The sequence below is a fragment of the Pectinophora gossypiella genome, chromosome 24 (assembly GCF_024362695.1).
Source record: "Pectinophora gossypiella chromosome 24, ilPecGoss1.1, whole genome shotgun sequence".
Lineage (NCBI taxonomy): Eukaryota > Metazoa > Arthropoda > Insecta > Lepidoptera > Gelechiidae > Pectinophora > Pectinophora gossypiella.
Genome location: NC_065427.1, coordinates 7,566,804 through 7,587,919, shown reverse-complemented (window position 1 = coordinate 7,587,919; position 21,116 = coordinate 7,566,804). Strand labels below are relative to the sequence as shown.

At 39.8% G+C, this 21,116-nt stretch overlaps 1 protein-coding gene across 3 annotated transcripts in view; it reads left to right on the top strand.

The window, feature by feature from the left end:
- LOC126377823 (plasma membrane calcium-transporting ATPase 3) overlaps positions 1-21,116 on the top strand; it is a 226,659-nt gene that overhangs the window by 20,017 nt on the left and 185,526 nt on the right. For all 3 annotated transcript variants that reach the window (XM_050025741.1, XM_050025743.1, XM_050025742.1), the window contains exon 2: positions 12,267-12,639. The gene's annotated coding sequence lies outside the window, so the exon portion shown is untranslated. The remainder of the gene's footprint in view (positions 1-12,266; positions 12,640-21,116) is intronic.

Here is a 21,116-nt window from a genome sequence, read left to right as displayed (position 1 = left end):
CGAATTCGGTTTCGACGAAGCGCTTATTGCTATCGACCCACTAGGGTCGATTAATTCTTTCAAATAGTTTTCCTCTCAGACGAGAGAGACTCCGGCACCCTCAGGCCTGTTGTCTTAAACGTTGTACCGGGTGAAAGCCTTCAGCGCTCCCCATTTGTCCGGCCAAGTAGTTAATGCCACCTGCGGCAAATCTACAATAAGTCACGTCCAAAAAGAGATGGTTTTATTAAGTTGTTTTATGTCATTTTTATTATGGCATTATCAAGTTTTAATAAAATTCAGCATGGAATGTTTATTACCAAAATCCCTTTTTCGAATGAGTGCTACTAGGGTGGGGAGTGGTTTTATTAAGTTTTTTTAGATGTAATTTTTATTAAGTATCATAAATCATAACATAACAAATACTTTATTTCAGAAACAGGAAAACACAAAATGCAAAATAAAAAAGAAATAGAAAGAGCACAATAGGCGGCCTTATTACTAAGTAGCAATCTCTTCCAGGCAACCTTTAAGTTTTAGGAGATATTAAATATTATATTCTATTGTTTTTTTTTGCATTGTCAAGTTTTCAATAAAAATCGTCACGGAATGTTTTTTGCTTGCGATATTCGATTATTCGATGTAGATATGCACATTCACACCAATGTGGGTTGTGAAGTGAATTACCAACCTCATCATCCCTGGTGTCAGGGTTATTATTTAGCCGCCAAAAGTTCCTGATATGACTTATGTAACGATGTATTTCCATCAGTATGTAGTAAGCGGCTTAACGTACCTTCTGAAGCAGGGATCATCTTCCATTTAGACTGGCTTCACAGAGTGATTTTTGTGATAAGTCCCCATCGGGAATAGAAGCCGCCCCTCCAGATCGACAAACGCTCTAACCACTAAACTAGGCTATGAAAAGAATAATTTAATATAATAACCGAGCTACACTTTACCTCGAAAACTGTACAGTCATTGAATGTTTCCTGAGACCTCCACACCCCCCTTGTTATCGCGGTGAAACATGCGATGATCTAATATTTCTACAGAACTAAAAGCTTAAATGCAGCCTTTGATGTGATTTATTGGGTACCTACTTGAATGGTGTTCAATCGCGAGGCGAGTATCGGTGAGAAATTATACCAGTGGTGCAAAATTTGAAGTAAAAAATATAAAATGGAACGTAGCAAAGCTGGAGGTGTAAAAAACATTGTAGCAATCCATCTAAAACGTAATATGACCTAGATTTTAAAACCCAAAACCCGTTGTCAAATCAGCGTTTATTTGATACAAAAACTACACGAATCAAGTAACAAACATTATAGACATAGAAACCCGTTGTTAACTAAGTATTACTACTGGAAATCCGGGCTTTACTAGATTATTGCAATTTAAAAAACGATGTATCGTAATGTAGTATTGCCCTCTGTGGATGTGAAACTTGGACACTAACGCAGAAAGACAGATAAAGACTCGAGGCCTTTTAAACGTGTTATTCTTTCCATCCTCCTCTAACATAGAGGAGACATAGAAGTTGAACTGAAAGGGGAAAGAGGCAAATATTATAATAAAACACGATGAATATATTAAAACCAGCATAGAAGGGAAGCTACAAGGAAACACAGGAAGGGGAAGACCAAGAAGAGCTTACAGGGAACAGATTTAAGGGAAGGTGAACATCGTATCTTGTAAGGAACAGAAAGATGTACGTCCTTCCAGGTCTTCCCCTGTCAGTCCTACTAACAACTTTCGCCTTATATACCGCTTTCGTAATCTTATTATCCTTCAAAGGCTCTATGTGTCCAAACCATCTTGTCCTTCTCAATCTTAGTCAATATCGTCTTTTACACCACATCTCTCTCTTCTCACACTGTTTCTTACTCTATCACTCAATTTAACACCGCAGATTCTACGCAACGACTTCTACGGCATAAAACCTAGTTTCATGCTTCTTCTGCCGTACCCAACATTCACTTCCAAGCCATCACGCGTGATACATTGACTACTAACAACTGCATGCATAGCCCCATTCACTGAATTACCCAATTTTACTCTCCTTTCTATATCTTCATCACATTTACCATCCCTTGTAAACATAGCACCCAAAGAGAATACTCGTAAAATAGGCAGAATAACGGTCTTACTTAATGTAAAAAAGCTCTTAGTCAGCGGTGGCAGTACAATTAAAAACCGGTAAGTACATCTATTTAAAAGTATAATGTAGGCAGTGTGCATGTCACAGAGCAGTAACTATTGTAATTAATACGATATGAAACGGTATGTGTTGGTCACGCGTGTTGCAGGCATGTATTTAGGGGCCTTTAGTTCCATAGACTACTTCCCATAAGGTCCACTTCCCATAAAGACCACTTCCCATTTGGACCACTTCTCGTAAGGTCCACTTCCCATATGTTGCGTTCACTTTATTTTCCCTCTACGTCGAGCGAGTTTTACTCATTATCCCAATAGCATTATCCCGTTCATCACAGGGTCCGCTTACCTAACCTGAATATTTGACAGGTCCGATTTAGTACAGACGTGACTGCCTTTCTGACCTTTTAACCCGCGAAGGGAAAATCAACCCAATAATACATCAGGTCACATACCTCCAAAAATCCATTCGTTAATTTGAGTTTCCTCGCGATGTTTTCCTTCACCGCTGAGCACGTTATAATCATTTATGATCCAAACATGAATTCGAAAACAATTCGACAATCATTGGTTTAGGCCTGTGCTGGATTGAAAGGCAAAGCGTTCTACCAACTGGTCTACAACGCGAGCGAGTAAGCGAGTTGCACTAATTCACTATTTATAAACGCCGTAGCGGGAATCGACGTTCGGGGAATCGCTGTCAAAACCATAACTCCTAAAAATACGTCTCTGGCATACCACGTTGCTTCAGGAAGGACGCAATTGTGTTAAACTTATTCCGTAATTACACAGCATAATAATAAATGTTAATGTATTCTAATTTATTTATCTTCATGCCGTCCCTTTTTACTTCCCTGCTGGCTTGGAAGTAAAAGAAACAAAATGCTTTCAATTCCTTATCATCCCTAAGTTGACTAAGAAATTATGCAATTTCCAACATGATGGATTAAGATTTGCTGGTAATCTGACACCGTACGGCTCATCACATGTATCTAAAGACGTCAATACGAGTAATTATGGTCATGTGTGTTCCAGTCTTGCATTGAACACAGCCAGCTCGACCATTATAGACGGCGATACGGCTCATCACCTATCAGGTTTGGCTAACAGAAAGCTCGGTGTGAGTACTTAGTTCATCTTGCGACGAATGTACCTTTGTGTACCCAATTGGAGATATAGTCGTGAGCCCTTATGCGGGACTGAACAGATTCAAGAATCTGCCCAATCCATTAATTTGCCAAATCCAGAATCTGTCCAATCCCGAATCTGTCCAATCCTGACTCTGTCCAATCCCGAATCTCTCCAATCCCGAATCTGTCCAATCCCGAATCTGTCCAATCCCGAATCTATCCAATCCCGAATCTGTCCAATCCCGAATCTGCCCAATCCCGAATCTGTCCAATCCCGAATCTGTCCCCGTCCCCGTCCCGAATCCCGAAGCTTTGCCGGTAAAGTAGTAAATAGGAAATCACCACATAATCTATGCATACAGGCAGGCTATATCACGCCTACTTTACTAGTACATTACTTCCATAACGTCACCCCACATAGCTAAGATTGGATATGTCTTGGAAGATTTAATTAAGTACATTAATAATATTCATATCACACTTACTGAAAAGCGCGATGGCCCAATGGGATCATGCGTGCCTTGCATTATAAAGTCTTAATTTTAATTCCACGAAGTCAAGTATATGAATCATTTCAATTGATATTGCTCATAGCTTTGCCATAGACCAAGGAATAATACTAAGTATAGTGTTTAGTATTCATTCAAAGGATTCATACTAAAATTCATTCTTTCCTTCATTCTCTCTCTGTTCGCCCAACCTCCGCAGCGTCAATACGTGTAATATGTGTAGTGTCTATTTTCTATCATTTAAATAAAAAAACAAGTGAATTATAAAAGTGACTTTTTGTTTATAACGCCCCGCTGAATTAGAACATTCTTTAGAAACCAAAATAGTGAACATATAGAACGGCAACTCTCCGCTCCCCACCAGCTGCTGAGTTAGGTTTACCTCAACCCCTCGGACTTACTTTAGTCTTCAATCGTATGGCGTCAGACGTCACACACAAAGATGCGCGTCTACGATTACGTCATTATATTTTTTTATGGTAATTTGCCTTTTAATTTTTATTTTTGCTAATTTTCGTGTATTTTTAGTCAGTGTTTATTTTGTATGTTAGTTTACATGTTGTTTTCAGCGCATTAGGTGTTACTCTGTAATGCTGTATGTATAAACAATCATAACAATGCCCAGCAATGGGACATAAAAATGGGAAAGAAGATAATGAAGATAATGGGAAGTAAGATGACCCGTGTTTCGGAAGGCACGTTGATGATACTGATGTAAGTAAGTGGTCGTTACATGAGTCATGTCATGGGCCTTAGGCGGCTCAATAATAACCTTAACATTCACCTCACGACCCACACGATAGAAGAATAAGACTGGGAATAGGGCTATATAATCCACCGCTCCGCTTGTCGCTCTGCTACTCGCTGTATAACAAGCCAAGCGAGACTCGTTTCCGCGTTTGCATAGTGACGTCATAGCCACCGCCCTCGGCGTGCAATAGGGCTGCCGTTACGTTACAACATGGCTCGAACCAGCCCGATTTCTATAGATGTATATGTATACACCTGTAGAAATCAGTTCTACAAATGTAAATGTATACATCTGTACGTATGTACGTATAAAAGGTATCTAATAGGTAGTGATCAGATATTCTACCGTTTATTTATCTAAACTTCATAAAGTGCTTTGAATGTATGAATGCGGCTTCTGAAAACGCGGCGGTCTTTTTATTTTGTACATAAAAATCATGGAATCGAATAATAGTTTAAACATAAACTGCCTATATACGTCCCACTACTGGGCACAGGCCTCCCCTCAATCAACCGGAGGGGGTCTAGAGCATACTCCACCACGCTGCTCCACTGCGGGTTGGTGGAGGTGTTTTTACGGCTAATAGCCGGGACCAACGGCTTAACGTGCCCTCCGAAGCACGGAATCATCTTACTTTTTCGGACAATCAGGTGATTCAAGCCTGAAAATTCCTTACCAAACAAGGGACAGTCTCACAAAGTGATTTCGACAATGTCCCCATCGGGAATCGAACCCGGACCTCCAGATCGTGAGCCTAACGCTCTAACCACTAGACCACGGAGGCTGTTAATAGTTAATAAGTAGTTTAAAAAATTTAAATATTTTTGTATTGTTAGTCCCGCTTTCGCGGGTGTTTTCAAATACAAAAGTGCTATGCATATAAATAAGTTCCCGAACATTCGATCACTGGAAACATAGAAAAAATGTATACATTTATAAAAAGGGACAGTTCCATGTTCATGTGAGCCATGTCAGGGGCCTTTGGCGGCTCAATAGTAACCCGGACACCAGGGTGGATGAGGTTGGTAATTCAGCTCACAACCTAGACGATAGAAGAAGAAGGGACAGTTTACACTTTGTTGAAACAAACAGAAAAAATGTTTCAAATATTCTGTTTAGTAAGTAACTTTAAATACGCGTTTTTCTTTTCAGAAAAACTACGTGCTAACCCTACCTTACAAAATGAATAGAATACTCTTTAATCAATACCATAGAAGTACATAATTACGGCTTCACGTTAACGTTTTGGCATATTGTTGAGTAGGCCCATAACTAGGTCACGACCTTGGGTGTATGAGGAGTGGTTGAACTGGGGGGGGGGCACTAAAATACTTATTCAACAAAATGCCTAAGTAATTTAACTAACTACACACATAAACAGCCTATATACGCCCCACTGCTGGGCACAGGCCTCCCCTCAATCAACCGGAGGGGATATGGAGCATACTCCACCACGCTGCTCCACTGCGGGTTGGTGGAGGTGTTTTTACGGCTAATAGCCGGGACCAACAGCTTAACGTGCCCTCCGAAACACGGAATCATCTTACTTTTTCAGACAATCACGTGATTCAACCCTGAAAAGTCTTTACCAAACAAAGGACAGTCTCACGAAGTGATTTCGACCATGTCCCCATCGGGAATCGAACCCGGACCTCCAGATCGTGAGCCTGACGCTCTAACCACTAGACCACGAAGGCTGTTACTACTCATACCTACTACTCATATAAAAAATGGGGTACTCAGAGGTACAGTCATCGCATGATGAACTAAGTACCCGCGTTTCACCGAATCAGAATCATTTATTCAACGTAATTATCATAAACTTGAAGATCAATTTAACATTTTTGAATCTACGTCACTTTGCAAGGTGTTATGGCTGAGGAGAAGAAATAACACTTCTTTTAAATTTACGGGCCTTAAACCATCACGCGGGCCCAGTTCGGATTGATGGTTATTAACGACTGCTAATGCAGCCGGGACCAACGGCTTAACGTGCCTTCCGAAGCACGGAGGAGCTCGAGATGAAAACTTCTTTTTTTGTGGTCACCCATCCTATGACCGGCCTTTGCGAAATTTGCTTAACTTCAATCGCAGACTGAGCGCGTTTACCGCTGCGCCACCGAGCTCTTTCCCTCCACCGAGTAAGTAAGTACAGTAACCAATTATTTTGTTCAGTGTGTTTTGGTACCCAAGGTACGCAGCCATTTTGCACCACGTAGGCCAATCCAAAACGGTTTTCCATTTATTTTCCCTCCAATAAATTCGGATTTGAATCATATTTTACTAAGCCGAGGTACTTCCGGACATCTGTCATCCATTGGAATCAATTTAGCTCAAACCGAACTGATGAAAACGTATTTCATTTTTAATTAATATTAAAAATAAATTATTTATGCTTCAATTTGCTTTTAGTGAAAATGTATTTGCTTTATGATATAGGTAAAGCAAAAAAGTCGCGTAATCTTTTCCAATTTTGTGAGTTACCGTCTGTGGTTTAGTGTTGCTTTTAGCAAAATAAAAAGTTATTAAATAATAACCGAAACCTGAACCTGATTGTCCGAAAGTAAGATGATCCGTGCTTCGGAAGGCACGTTAAGCCGTTGGTCACGGTTACTACTTACTAAGTAAGTACTAAGTTGTAGTCGTTACATGAGCCATGCCAGGGGCCTTTGGCGGCTCAATAGTAACCCTGACACCAGGGTTGATGATTGGTACTCCACCTCACAGGATGAAGAAGGTCAGGTCAGCGTGGTGGAGTATGCTCTGCATCTCCCTCCTACCGACGCAGCAAGGCCTATTTTTCTTTTAAATATGTATATTAATTACAATACAATACAATACAAATACACTTTATTGCACCAAAATAAAAAGAAATAATTACAAAAAGTCTCTTAACTAAGTACATGGCAAATGGCGGCCTTATCGCTTATTAATTATTATTATTCATATGATTCATTTATAACAAACATCATAGAAGGAAAAATTGAAGGGAAGAGAGGAAGGGGTAGACCTAGGAGAACATTTATGAAACAAATAAAAGAGAAGGTCCAGGTTGTGTCGTATCAGGAGGTGAAGGATTTGGCGGGAAGAGAGGAATGGCGATTACTCCACCGACAAGAGCGCAGCCTCTTAAATAAAGAGAGAAAGAGATATATATGTATTTATATACTTGTAAAAAATATTATTAGCATCCCTACAAGAGGACAGATTAAATCACATTTCTTAGTATTGATATAAAGTGTGCCGCGGCCGACACGACAGCCGACGGAGAGGCGGCAGAACGGCCTTGACCCCCTCAGACCCCCCACACCCCCCACACCAGAGACCCCCCGGTGGGGTCGGCTCCCCACCCCCAAGGAATGACCTAAGTCGGGATGAGATCTCCTTGACTCGATTATGAAGGCTTTGAAATCTGAACAAATTGTTTTGCTTTATTGGTGTGCGATGGTTGATTGATTAGTAGTTTAAATAAACTCGTTAATAAACTGTCTGTGCGGGTGGGTAGTTTAATAATAAATAAGGTAAATTATTAATACTATTTTTTATTTCTTTTTTGTTGGTTTAAATGATTAACACGTATTCAGCGTTGAAGGAAAACACCGTGAGGAAACCCACATTCCCAAGAAATGCATTTTCGGAGGTATGTGACCTAACATTTATTGTGCTGGTTTTCCCTTCGCGAGTTGGACGGTCAGACAGGTAGTCGCTTCTGTAAAAAACCGGACCTGTCAAATCTTCAGGTTAGGTGAGCGGACCCTGTGATAAACGGGATTATGCTAAGGGGATGATTTATTCTTTGTTGGTTTGGTTGATCATTTTGTTGGTCTAGGATAGATATCTTCTGTCCATCCTATTAACGAGTAGCGATTACCGACATCAATTGTGCCTAAGCTGTGTCTATATCTCAACAAAAGGCGCCTTAAACTTTAAGTCGTTGTCTTCCTACAACATTGCTATAAAACTTTTCACAGGCGTTAAAAATTTCATATTTTTATTATTTATTTACTTCGCGCATAAACATTGAATATAATAGATGAATAGTTTATCGCGTATGCGCGTGTAATATAATTGCTACAAGTTTGTTTCTCTTGGCTGTAACATTCAACATTTTGGCCGGTCTTCAATAACGCTCTGTACTACAAAACCAAACAATGATGACCTATGGATCAACGAACTGTTTCCTACCTTCAAGTGTAAAATAAACGATAAAAGAAGGGAAGGGAAGGTCTTGTTATAATAGACGATGACAACAGATTAGGTACTGATACGTTTGAGCGTTTTTAATACGAGACTTCAAGAGAATAAAACCAAGAATGTTTTCTTTGTGTTTTATGTGTTTTGAATTAAAGTTTTACTGGGTGTGAGCCCTCAGCGCTCCCCATTTGTCCTGCCAAGTAGTTTATGCCATTTGCGGCAAATCTACAATAAGTCACGCCAAAAAAAGGTTGACTGTTTCTGATATATTTACCGTCGGACGAAGGCAGATAAAAATGTCGGTTTCGGAAGTTGTATGTCGCTTCTTACTCAAAATCTTTTACCTACATGGTATTCCTATACTGCACTAAACCGCTACATCTTAAGACACAAAGTCTTTTTAAAAGCAGGATATAATAATTTGAAATATCTCCTCTACCCAAAGATTGCCTGCAACAGATTCCTACTTGTTATCGTATCTTATATTTTCTGTGTGGCAATAAAGTATTTGTTACGTTGTGTTTTTTTTTATATTCAAAGTAACAATAAACATTTTACAATCAAAACGGTGTCTCATAAACCTATCGACAGGTTTTTCCGTACAACACGCTATTATTATACTTCTACAAAATCTTCCTGTACCCAAAGGTTGCCTGGAAGAAATTGTCGCATGAGCAATAAGGCCGCCTGTTGTGCTTTTCTGTATGTGTTGTCCTTATCTCTGTATTTTGTGTCCATTGTGCTCAATAACGTATTTTATCTATCTATCTACTTAGCTACATGTTACATTACTTCATATTATTCCATATGTTACATCTACTTAAATACAAAATCTCACTCCAGCAATCCTTCCCATGGTATGTAGAATCAAATAAAGTTAACTTCACGCCATTATGTCATGTGGGGTTCTCCGAAAAGTTTAAATTTCTCGAAGTTTTCGCACTACATCCCCTATCTAACTTCAAGCGCTAATCGTTCCTCTAAATCTCAACAGATGGCGCTACCGCTCTTAATGAAGATCTAAACTGTTTTATATTCTTATTTTATGAATCGTATCATTTATATTATAATTCCTATTGTAAAATTATCTTCATTTACTTGTTATTGTTAATATAATGTCGATTTCATATAAAATAAATAAGTTAAGAGTGAAAATTCAGCACAAGTCCTAAAACGCGGTGTGTAAGTTTTCAAATTATTTGTCATTATGATTTAATCTAAGGCTTTGGTCGTCGGGTGATCTGTTTCTACACAGTAAGCCAGTTTTCGGGGAGCTGGTCGCTATTCTCCGACACCTATTGTTTCTATACAACACTATATATGTCTGTCTGTGTTCATAAACCAACCCATATAAAAAAAAATCCTGGCACTTGACCGTTTAGAGATTTCTCAACACCACTGCTGTAGAAGTATTGATTACCTTTTGCTTCGCTTTTCCTTTTTACATACATATACTCACGCCCATTTCCCATAGGGGTAAGCAGAGTCTATGGAATTCTATTTGCTTGGATACTGATATACTTCGTTTTTCATGTGTCAGAGAAACATTCATAACTACTGTTGACGACAGGTCGACATGGCAATCGGGGCATGAGGTGAGCCGCGGAGGCGGGGTCGCCCCGCACACCCGCACAGTCCCCGCGGCGTCTTAGTCTTAGTGTCGCACGAGTCCGTATCGACCGCGTTTATCGATTATAATCTCTCCTGTCGTCTACATTACATGAACTAAGTACTCCACCTCACCGACCAACGTGATAGGAGGTGACCCGTGTCGCCATCTATAATGGTCGAGCAAAATGTGTTAGTAAAAACTGCACTTAAGATAAATTGACAACTCAAAAACTATCTCTTATTATTATAGTCTTGAAGAATAATAAATAAAAAATAAGGTGGTAAGTCAGTAAGTACTTGATATTTTTTGCACATTCCAAAGACGATACGACTCACCGCGTTGGTCTAACAGAAAGTTCGGTGAGGTTTGGGTTCATCTTGCGATGAATGTACCTCCTAATGCCTTTTTAGAAATAGTCACCAGCTTATTTCACGTTAACACACTTACTAGATTACACATGTGGGTTGTAAAGTAACATTGTATTGTTTGTTACCACTGCATCGCATTGCATAAATAATTGAATATTTTATGACAACATCGTAAAACTATTAAACTAGTGACCGCACGCGACTTTGTTCGGTGTACGGTTATGTTACAGCCTATATCTGCGTCCCACTACTGGGCACAGGATTCCCCTCATTCAACCTATACAGCAACTTTCGCAAAGGCCGGTCATAGGATGGGTGACCACAAAAAAGAAAAAAGTTTTCATCTCGAGCTCCTCCGTGCTTCGGAAGGCACGTTAAGCCGTTGGTCCCGGCTGCATTTAGCAGGTTCGTTAATAACCATCAAACCGCACTGGGCCCGCGTGATGGTTTAAGGCCCGATCTCACTATCCATCCATAGGGAAGACCCGTGCCCCAACAGTGGGGACGTTAATGGGCTGATGATGATGAATCTATACAGGTTGTTAGTGACGTCGTAACGAACACTTTGATTTGATGATTCAGGCCATGATTCTCAGTTGATATCAAGTGAAATTTTCGATCGCAGAAGTATAGAATTGAAAATAAAAAATCATGAATCATGGTGGGTTGGTGGAGGTGTTTGACACATAGTATACGTGACCAACAGTTTAACTTGCCTTCCGGAACATGGAATTATCTTACTATTTCAGACAATCAAGCCTGCAATGACCAAAGGGCAGTCACACAAAGTGATTTTGACAATGTCCCCATCGGAAATCAAACCCGGACCTCCAGATCTAAAGCCCAATCCAATAACAAGGAGGCTGTTTCGTAACATACATACATAATGGCCGGCCTGGCCATGAATAAACAGTACAACATTTTACCTATTTTTACATAATTCTGTTTTCTGTTACAAAAAAGTAAATGTCCGTTCTCGATGTTTTATGTACGATACGTAATTTCCGTCGTAGCAAGTCGTAAAGGCATCGTAAATGCTACGGGTCGTAGCCAACGTAGCAATGTTGTAGCAGCGTAGCCTTTATACCATAGAAGGAACATAATTGTCGAGTCCATTTTGTATAAAAACCTTTGTCGCCACCGGTTGGACAAAAACCTAAGACGGAATTTTTACTAGCTTTTTCGCGTTTGTAAGTACCACGCTTTTGCCATTTTTATGTGTAAAATTTTCGTTGCGGCGAGACGCTTGCTCTTAGTTTTACTAGTCACCTGAAAGTAATTGCTATAGAGAATAAGGGTCCAATGGTACTGTAATATTTCTTGTGTATATGTTTAATTGTTTCTGGTGTTCTGTGCAATAAAGAATATGTACTTACCTAATACTTATATTAGTTTTCTTCACTCTCAGTGCAAATAAGGTACCACTATCGACACTGTACTCTTACCGATTTTTCATATTTCCCTCACGACTGACCTATATTTTGTGAACAATTTTCGCAAGTGCAATCTTTCATTGAAGTAACAAACTTTGTAATCACGTACTAATCAGAGCCTCGTTTGTTCCAGGTTAATGTGCTGAGTGAGAGAGACGACCGATTCCGACACTCCCTAAAACGCTTTATATGGAGCGGGACGGGTATAGAACGCGAGTAGCGTCGCGTTTTTCACAGTTTAAATGTAGGTAATAGACGGTATCAAAGGCCTTCCAAAATTCAAATTTTGAAAATTTGAAAACATTTAGCTTCTACGGACATTTTGGACTATTTTGAGGATGTGCCGTGCATAGTCGGGGCGGGTGTGTGTGGAGGCGTGTGACGGCGTGTGGAGGCGTGTTGCCGCGTGGCGAGCGTTGTGCGTGTGATATGCGGCGCAGGCCCCGGCGACGCAACGAACGGCTGTCCGGAAAGAAGCCTCAAACGCTGGTCTGACGAACCATAAGGTAAGTTTCTTTACGGATTTACACGAAACCAAAGTGTCTGGTACCCATCTCGAGAGACAACGTGTTAAAGGCGCAGAGATTTATGAAAAAATATTTTGAGAGAAGATAACAGAGAAAGACCTTGTCATAGATATCCTGAGAATACGTAGGTTCAGTACGATCTACTCGAACCGGCGTGCGTGTATGAAACGATTGATGAATGTGGAAGAAGCAAGAGAATTGTGTCAGGATCGAAGCAAATGAAATTCCTTAGTCTCTGCTTACCCCGGTGGGAAATGGGCGTGAGTTTATGTATAGGCTAACAACAGGCAAGAAGGGGCAATATGAAAAATAAATAATAATGCCAAATCGCTCGGTCAGCCCAAGAAACGCCTATCACTCTTCAGGGTCAATGAAAATGATCATAACATCATGTGCCAAGGTTTACTGTCTTCTACTTTATTTCCGACGCGTTATGAGGTCATCCTATGTGGGAAATGTTTCTATATTAATTAATTATAAGATCTCAAAGTCAGTAAGACGACAGATCATTTAATACCGATATTTTTTCATTCAAGTAATTACTTACGAACAGTTTAAAGGATCGAAGTTCTGTGGGTCTTGAAAGACGACATTGAAACAATACATCTAAAAACCATACTAATATTATAAATGGAAAAGTGTAAGTGTCTGTTTGTTTATCGGTTTTTCGCGGCAAAACGGAGCGATGAATTGACGTGTTTTTTTAAGTGGAGATAGTTGAAGGGATGCAGAGTGACTTAGGCTCCTTTTTGTTTCTTTCTAACCACCCACTTCCCTAAAATGGGGGGTGGAAGTTGGTATGGAGCATTCCGCAATTTTTAAGGTAAAAAGACTAACAAAAAAATTGTGCATAACTTTCTTTTGGAAATCTGTCCCCAATCCCTTCGACGAGGAAGTGGAACTTTATATGGGACTTTTCGCAGTTTTCAAACTAAAAATCTCAAAAAATTGGTAAATTACATCCCTTTCGTAATGTACCAATTTACCCCGTGTTACCCAGAATTTGACGCGAGTGAAGCCGCGGCAAAAGCTGGTATAAAATAGAAGCACTTAGGTAAGTACCTATACTTATCTAAGTGCGCAATATCAACAAATGTTAAATGGCAGAAAGTATTGCTGTTTTAAATGAATTGCTTCAATGAGGTCTTTTCCCTGAAGTGAAGACCTAACTTTGTAGACTCTCGCTCTCTCTCTCTCTCTCTCCTGTGCAATTATTATTCCCATCTGGACAACGCCAAATGGACTCAATATAGTACAATGTAAGTAATCAATTTCAAAATTCCATTATGACCGCAACAATAAACCAAAACTCAGGGGCATACTAAACTCCGTACAAATCGTCTAACTTAAGATTAGTGTGAAATTATCCACCAATTGACACACTACGATTGATGGCCAGCCGATGGCCTAAATCCAAGCTCCCTATATCTGGTGTTCCTCGTTAGGTCAAGAATGACAGAGATGGATGGATGGATTCCGTTTTTCCACCGTTTGGCTTCGAGACGGGAGTATCGGGGAGCGCCGGCTTTAACCCCGGTATCGGACTTGCGCCAATGAGTTATTAATCCAAATTCAAAAATATCTTTATTCAGTAGGTAACATAGTTACACTTTGAATCGTCAATTTTCACAAAACGAACGTCTCAGCCGCCTAAAACTACTGCAGCTTCTCACAACCTGTATAGCCGGGGAAAAGAACCTGTAAGAAAAACCTCGGTACATGGCCCTAGAAGTTCTTTAAAAAAATAAATAAACATAATATATTATTTTACCATTCAATAATTTAGCTGCCTAATATCAGTTCTCAAACAGCCAATCCCATGCATTCATATCTTCTAAATAATCACTAACCTTATAATAATAATCTTTTTTGCAAAGTTTCTGTTTAACTACTGTCTTAAAACAGTTGAAAGGCAAATTCTGAATGTCAATTGGAATCTTTTATCATTGATTCCGATTGACATTCAGAATTTGCCTTTTATTGGAATAATTTATCTTAAGTGTAGTTTTCACTAACACAGTTGACTCGACCATTATAGATGGCGATACGGCTTACCAACTATCACGTTGGTCTAACGGAAAGCTGTGTAATATGGGTACTTACATAGTCGAGAGCTTATATTATGGTTCCGAGACTTCTACGATTGCAAAAAGTAATTTGATTATAATCGAGGAATTTGTATGTTCTATGAGAATTTTCGGGGTAGTTTCCACGGCTGGACCATCATCATCATCCCCCTAGAATTATCCCAGTTTTCACAGGGTTTTAAAAATGCCTAAAATTAACGTGTGTTGTATAAGTAATTTTTCAAACTGCTGTGTACGTATACACACATATTGATGGGTATCGACTGCGCGGGGACCAGGCCGTAAAAACGCTACGGCACGCGAATAGACTCCACCTTGACAGGTTTCAGTCGTCAGACACAGACTCGCCAAGTCCAGCAAACTGACTCATGTGACTGAGCCAACCGTGTATAACAGATTGCCTAAATCAATCGTTGACGCGCCATCAATGTTTTTTTTTTAAAGTAGGGTTAAATGCTGGCTAAGTACTCGAACACACTTTCTTTGAAGAATTTTTAACTTTAAAATTTAACGCTTAGTGCTTAAGTACCATTATTGTATTATTATATTTTCCATATGACATGTAATATAACTACTTATTACGAAATAAATGAATATGAATAAGTTTTATGCCTGTCGATTATCCGTCCCTTTCCTTTTCGGCGGATAAGAAAATGACAGGTATAACTTAAAATACAATTAGATGGTGTTTACAGGAACCACTGCTACTCCAGCAGGGAAGCTAAAATAACACACTTATCTAATGCGTTATCATATTTTTTAAATACTCAAGTTTACTTACCACAATATAATTGTGTGTAAGTACTTAAACTAATTACCTACCTACCGACCTTCTAGGAAGTCGCTATCACGGTAATTATACAAATACAAATAGATAACATAGCAACTGAAATCTTAGTAATAAATCTAATGGTAACCATTTTTATTATATTTTAAACAAATATTTCAAGGTTTCAAGTCTACTATCACGCATTATTTTCATTAACGTGTATTATCAATACTGATTACCTACTTAGAACATAAAATAGTATAGGTGTATAAGTAGGTAAGTACTATATAAATACATATATGTCCTACTGCCGGGGACTCATGCGGAAAGCCACGGGAGCTCCGTGGTTCCTTCGCAATGAAAATCTGCACATTGACCTAGGTCTGCCAACCATTGCCCAAAACGTGTTTTCGATTCTGCTCCGCACCACCCAAATCCCCTGGTAGTTGCGGCTTCCGAATACATCCCGCTTAGGGACGGTACTAAAAAGTATCGGCGTCCGAAAGACGTAATATACGATCCCGACGACCCGATCACTCTAGCCCTATGGCGAGGTGTAGTATCAACCTCATCAACCCTGGTGTCAGGGTTACTATTGAGCCGCCAAAGGCCCCTGACATGGCTCATGTTACGACTACTTACATCAGTAAGTAGTAACCGGGACCAACGGCTTAACGTGCCATCTGAAGCACGGATCATCTTACTTTCGGACAATCAGGTCCCTAGTTTGGTTAGGACATTACGGGCTGATCACCAGATTTTCTGGGACTTAAACATAGCTGGCGAAGAGTGGGTGTGTATATGCAGCCAATAAGCTCGCGACACCAAACACTTCAGGACCCCGAAACCCCGATACCACGTCACAGGACAGTATTTCCATACAAACTCCGAAAAAACTTTTGTTTTGACGTTTCCTAAAAAGTATTTCATTGGACTAGGTTGTCAAGTAGCCTATTACATTATTGCTTTTTTAAATGAATTGCTTCAGGGGTTAAATAGGCCACAGCGAAGCAATTCATCTAAAAAAGCAATATTGCCATTTGACATTTGCGCATATGAAAGTAAGTGCGCAATGCAAACGAATGTCACATAGCAATGTTGCTTTTTTCGATGAATTGAATCGATGGGGCCTTTGAACCCCCTCTGTTCTACATACGATTTTTCAACTTCTGATGACTGCAATAATAAAGTTGTTCATTCATCGGCTAGACGCCGCTGATCTTAACGCCCGCCGCCATATTTTAATTTGGAAGGCGCGCCAAATTAGTTCTGAGAGGGATTATGCAGGGGAAATTAAGCAAGATAATCTATTTACCTTTACAGAGGTGTTTAATAATGAAAAGGCATTTCTATAATAACTTCTAGCGCGGTGTTCATCATCATTTCCCTAACACTATCTCGTGTTTCACGGAGTCCACTTACCTAACCTGAAGATTTGACAGGTCCGGTTTTTTACAGAAGCGACTGCCTGTCTGACCTTCCTACCCGCGACGGGAAAACCAGCAAAATACAGGTTAGGTCACATAGTCACATACCTCCGAAAATGCATTTCTCGGGAGTGAGGGTTTCCTCACGATGTTTTCCTTTACCGCTGAGCATGTGTTTTTCGACAATCAAATTCGACAATCATTGGTTTCGGCCTGGAATTGAACCTGCGACCTCAAAGTGAGAGGGAAGCCTTCTACCAACTGGGCTATAACGACCGGCGCGGTAGTTTTCATTTGTTTAATTTTAAATAGGTGTTTTAACGTATCTATAGATAAATAATATATTCACGTATTCTTGGATTAGGTATTTAGCGTAATAACTTTATTCGGAGAACACGTGTACATCATAGAGTCACGGGTTTGAATACCGGCTAACGCTTTAAACCACTGAAATCGACTTCTGAATTCTTCAATGTATTTGAATTCTTGTTTGGATCACAGATAATTAATATCACGTGGTTGCCAGGACTTGTGCCCGGCCAATGGCAATAGGCTCGCCGTCTATTACATGGAACCTCTATCCACACATAGCTGGCGAGAAGTGAGTACACTTATGCCTACCCGTGGTATAAGAAAACCAGGTATGCTCATGGTTTTCCCCGAAGGGTAAGGCAAAGGGAACTATGCCCATACAGCCATGTCTTACGTGTTTTTTTTTCTTGATTAATAATGAAATGATGAAAGGTGATTAATGATGATGATGAAACCTAAGCCCCCACCCTCGTAGTAGACTCCTACTCCGAACCCCAAACGAATTAACTCAAAAGTCCGCATAACCTTTCGAGTTATGAAGCGGCTTCTTGGCACGAAACGAAAATAGGCAGATACATTTTGTTCATTGAATACTCCGATATAATAACACTCGCGAATGTCTTCCGACTAACTTAATGCGATCATTAACCACAAAACACCACTTCGTATAAATTATTTAGATTATTCAATGAAGAAAGCAACTGTCCCGTTCCCGTTTCAAAAGGTATGCCGTTCCCGAGGTATGCTCAAAAGTGACAGCTAACATTTCAAGGTTAGCCCAGCTGACGTCATCCCACCCTGCATTGCCATTTCGTAAAAAATAAATTCCCCGCAACCAACATTTTTATATCAATCAATCAATAATACTATACAAGGAACTTGTTATATTTACTTTAAGTACAAGGAAATTTTGAACTTTTAGTGAAAGATTTACTTACAGTTTTAATGATTTTTAATAATAATTAAATTAGTAAATTAATTTTCAATAACAAAACTTACGTCCATGGAATGTTAGAGATACCAATTTAATGGTAACACTTACGTCATCAATTGGCTAGCAATGGCGGCTTGTCATAGGATTGAGCATACCTGGTTTTCTTATACCATGTGCCTACCTATGCTATACACCTCTGCCTACCTCTTCGGGGATACAGGCGCGATGTTATGATATGTGCTAATAATACTCATTCATACTTTCTTTTTTAAACTACGCTATAATATTGCCATAGAGGCAGCCAATCAGCTCGCGACACCAAACATTTCAGGACCCCGATACCGACCCCGCCGGCGTGGTCGACGATTTCCCTCGTTCAGCGCTTATCGCTATCGACCCACTAGGGTCGATTAATTCAATTCAAATATTTTTCCTCTCAGACGACGCCCTGAGCCGAGGTTCGCGCCCAACTGGGCACCCTCAGGCCTGTTGTCTTAAACGTTGTATCGGGTGAGAGCCTTCAGCGCTCCCCATTTGTCCGGCCAAGTAGTTAATGCCATCTGCGGCAAATCTACAAAAAGTCACGTCAAAAAAAAAAGCTATAATATATCATAAATTGTATAACAGATTTAAGTCATAATTTTAACCTTTTACTAGACACAATTTTATTTTTTAATTATAGGTACCCACACGCACACTGGGTATCATTATTATCAATATACTTAATACATTTTATCAAATCCTTATCAATAGACACTTGACGGAATTTGATCACTACAGTTGATATTACCTATGTGTATAGGTAATATAAGTATTTTGTGTTTTATGTTTTTTTATTTCGTTTCTTACAACAGAGTAGACGCGTACCTTCTTAACCCGTTCTGACTCAAATTGACACACGATTTTTCCCATACATTTTTCGTGATCTTTTTCTATCGTGTAGGTTGCGAGGTGTAGTATCAACAGTACCACATTTCACACTACACAACACGGTTACTACTTACTGATATTACATTAGTAAGTAGTAACCGGGACCAACGGCTTAACGTGCCTTCCGAAGCACGGATCATCTTACTTTCGGACAATCAGGTCCCTAGTTTGGTTAGGACATTACGGGTTCATCACCAGATTTTCTGGGACTTAAACATAGCTGGCGAAGAGTGGGTGTGCATACTGTACCACCACCTACCCCTTCGAGGGTATAGCGTGATTTATCTTCATTATGTTATATCTTCAAGCTCAATGCACGTCGATAAACTTTGTCACGTATGTAACAATTTATATGGTTGTGTCTAGGGCGCTCTGTGCCGGAAAGTGTTAAGAATTTTTGATTGCGTAAAATCGGTCCCGAAACGTGTTAATTGGCAATTCTACAAAAACATTTTTTCTCATTTTTTTTTAGTTTTGGTTTTCCCATAGAATGGCAAGGCAAAGGGAACTATGCCCATACAGCCATGTCTTATGTATTTTTTTCTTAATGATGATTAATGAAATGATGTAAGGTGAATGATGATGAATGATGATACCTAAGCCCCCACCCTCTGAGCAGACTCCTACTCCAAACCCCAAACGAATTAACTCAAAAGAACTTTAAAGTTATGAAGCGGCTTGTTAGCACGAAGCGAAAATAGATAGGTAGGTACACTTTGTTTATTAAATATTCCGATATAATAACACTATCGCGAATGTTTTCCGACTAACTTAATGCGATCATTAACCACAAAACACTACTTCGTATTAATTGTTTAGATTATTGAATGAAGAAAGTTTCCGTCCCATTTCCGTTCCCGCCAAAAATCCCTTTTTTCTCTGGACGATAAACAACATGAAAATCGAATGGAAAACAAACTCTTTTTTCAAACCTTTTCAAAATGTTTTCGCTCAGAGCTTGTTTTCGACGTTTTGCTGTTAAAACCTTTTGCTGCCTACTCCAACATCTTAGAATGAATGTAGAGCTTCTGATTACTCTCATCCCATCTTTATTCAGCTATGACGTCATTAACCACACCTTTCTTAAAAGACAGGCCCGTAAAAAGATTTTATGGGAAAATTATTCCAATAAATTTAATATATAATTTAATGAATAATGAATATAATTTTCAATTATTTTTGTCCTAGTTTGGTTAGGACTTTACAGGGTGATCACCTGATTGTTCAAAAAGTAAGATGATCCGTGCTTCGGAAGGCACGTTAAGCCGTTGGTCCCGGTAACTACTTACTGATGTAAGTAAGTAGTCGTTACGTGAGCCATGCTAGGGGCCTTTGGCGTGACAACCCTGACAGCAGGGTTGATGACGTTGGTAATTCACCTCACACCCACACGATAGAAGAAGAAGAATTGTTTTTTTAAGTTGATACTTACTTATATGCTAACTTAGACACTTAGGTAAGTTAGGTACTTACTTCGATTCTGCTCCGCACCACCCAAATCCCCTGGTAGTTGCGGCTTCCGAGTACATTCCGCTTAGGGAGGGTACTGAAAAGTATCGGCGTCCGAAGGACGTAATATAGGATCCCGACGACCCGATTACTCTAGCCATAGAGGCAGCCAATCAGCTCGCGACACCAAACACTTCAGGTCCCCGATACCGACCCCGCCGGCGTGGTCGACGATTTCCCTCATTCAGCGCTTATCGCTATCGACCCCCTAGGCCTGTTGTCTTAAACGTTGTAACCGGGTGAGAGCCTTCAGCGCTCCCCATTTGTCCGGCCAAGTAGTAAATGCCATCTGCGGCAAATCTAACAATAAGTCACGTCAAAAAAAAAGGTACTTACTTACTTAGACTAGGAGAGCATAAAACATAGACATTTTGTGTCTTCCTTTTTGATGCGAACAGCAAAGGACTGGAACTGTCTGCCGTCATCTGTTTTTCCAACTCGTAAGGGCTAGAGTGAATAGGCATTTGCTAGGTAAGCGTGATCCACCC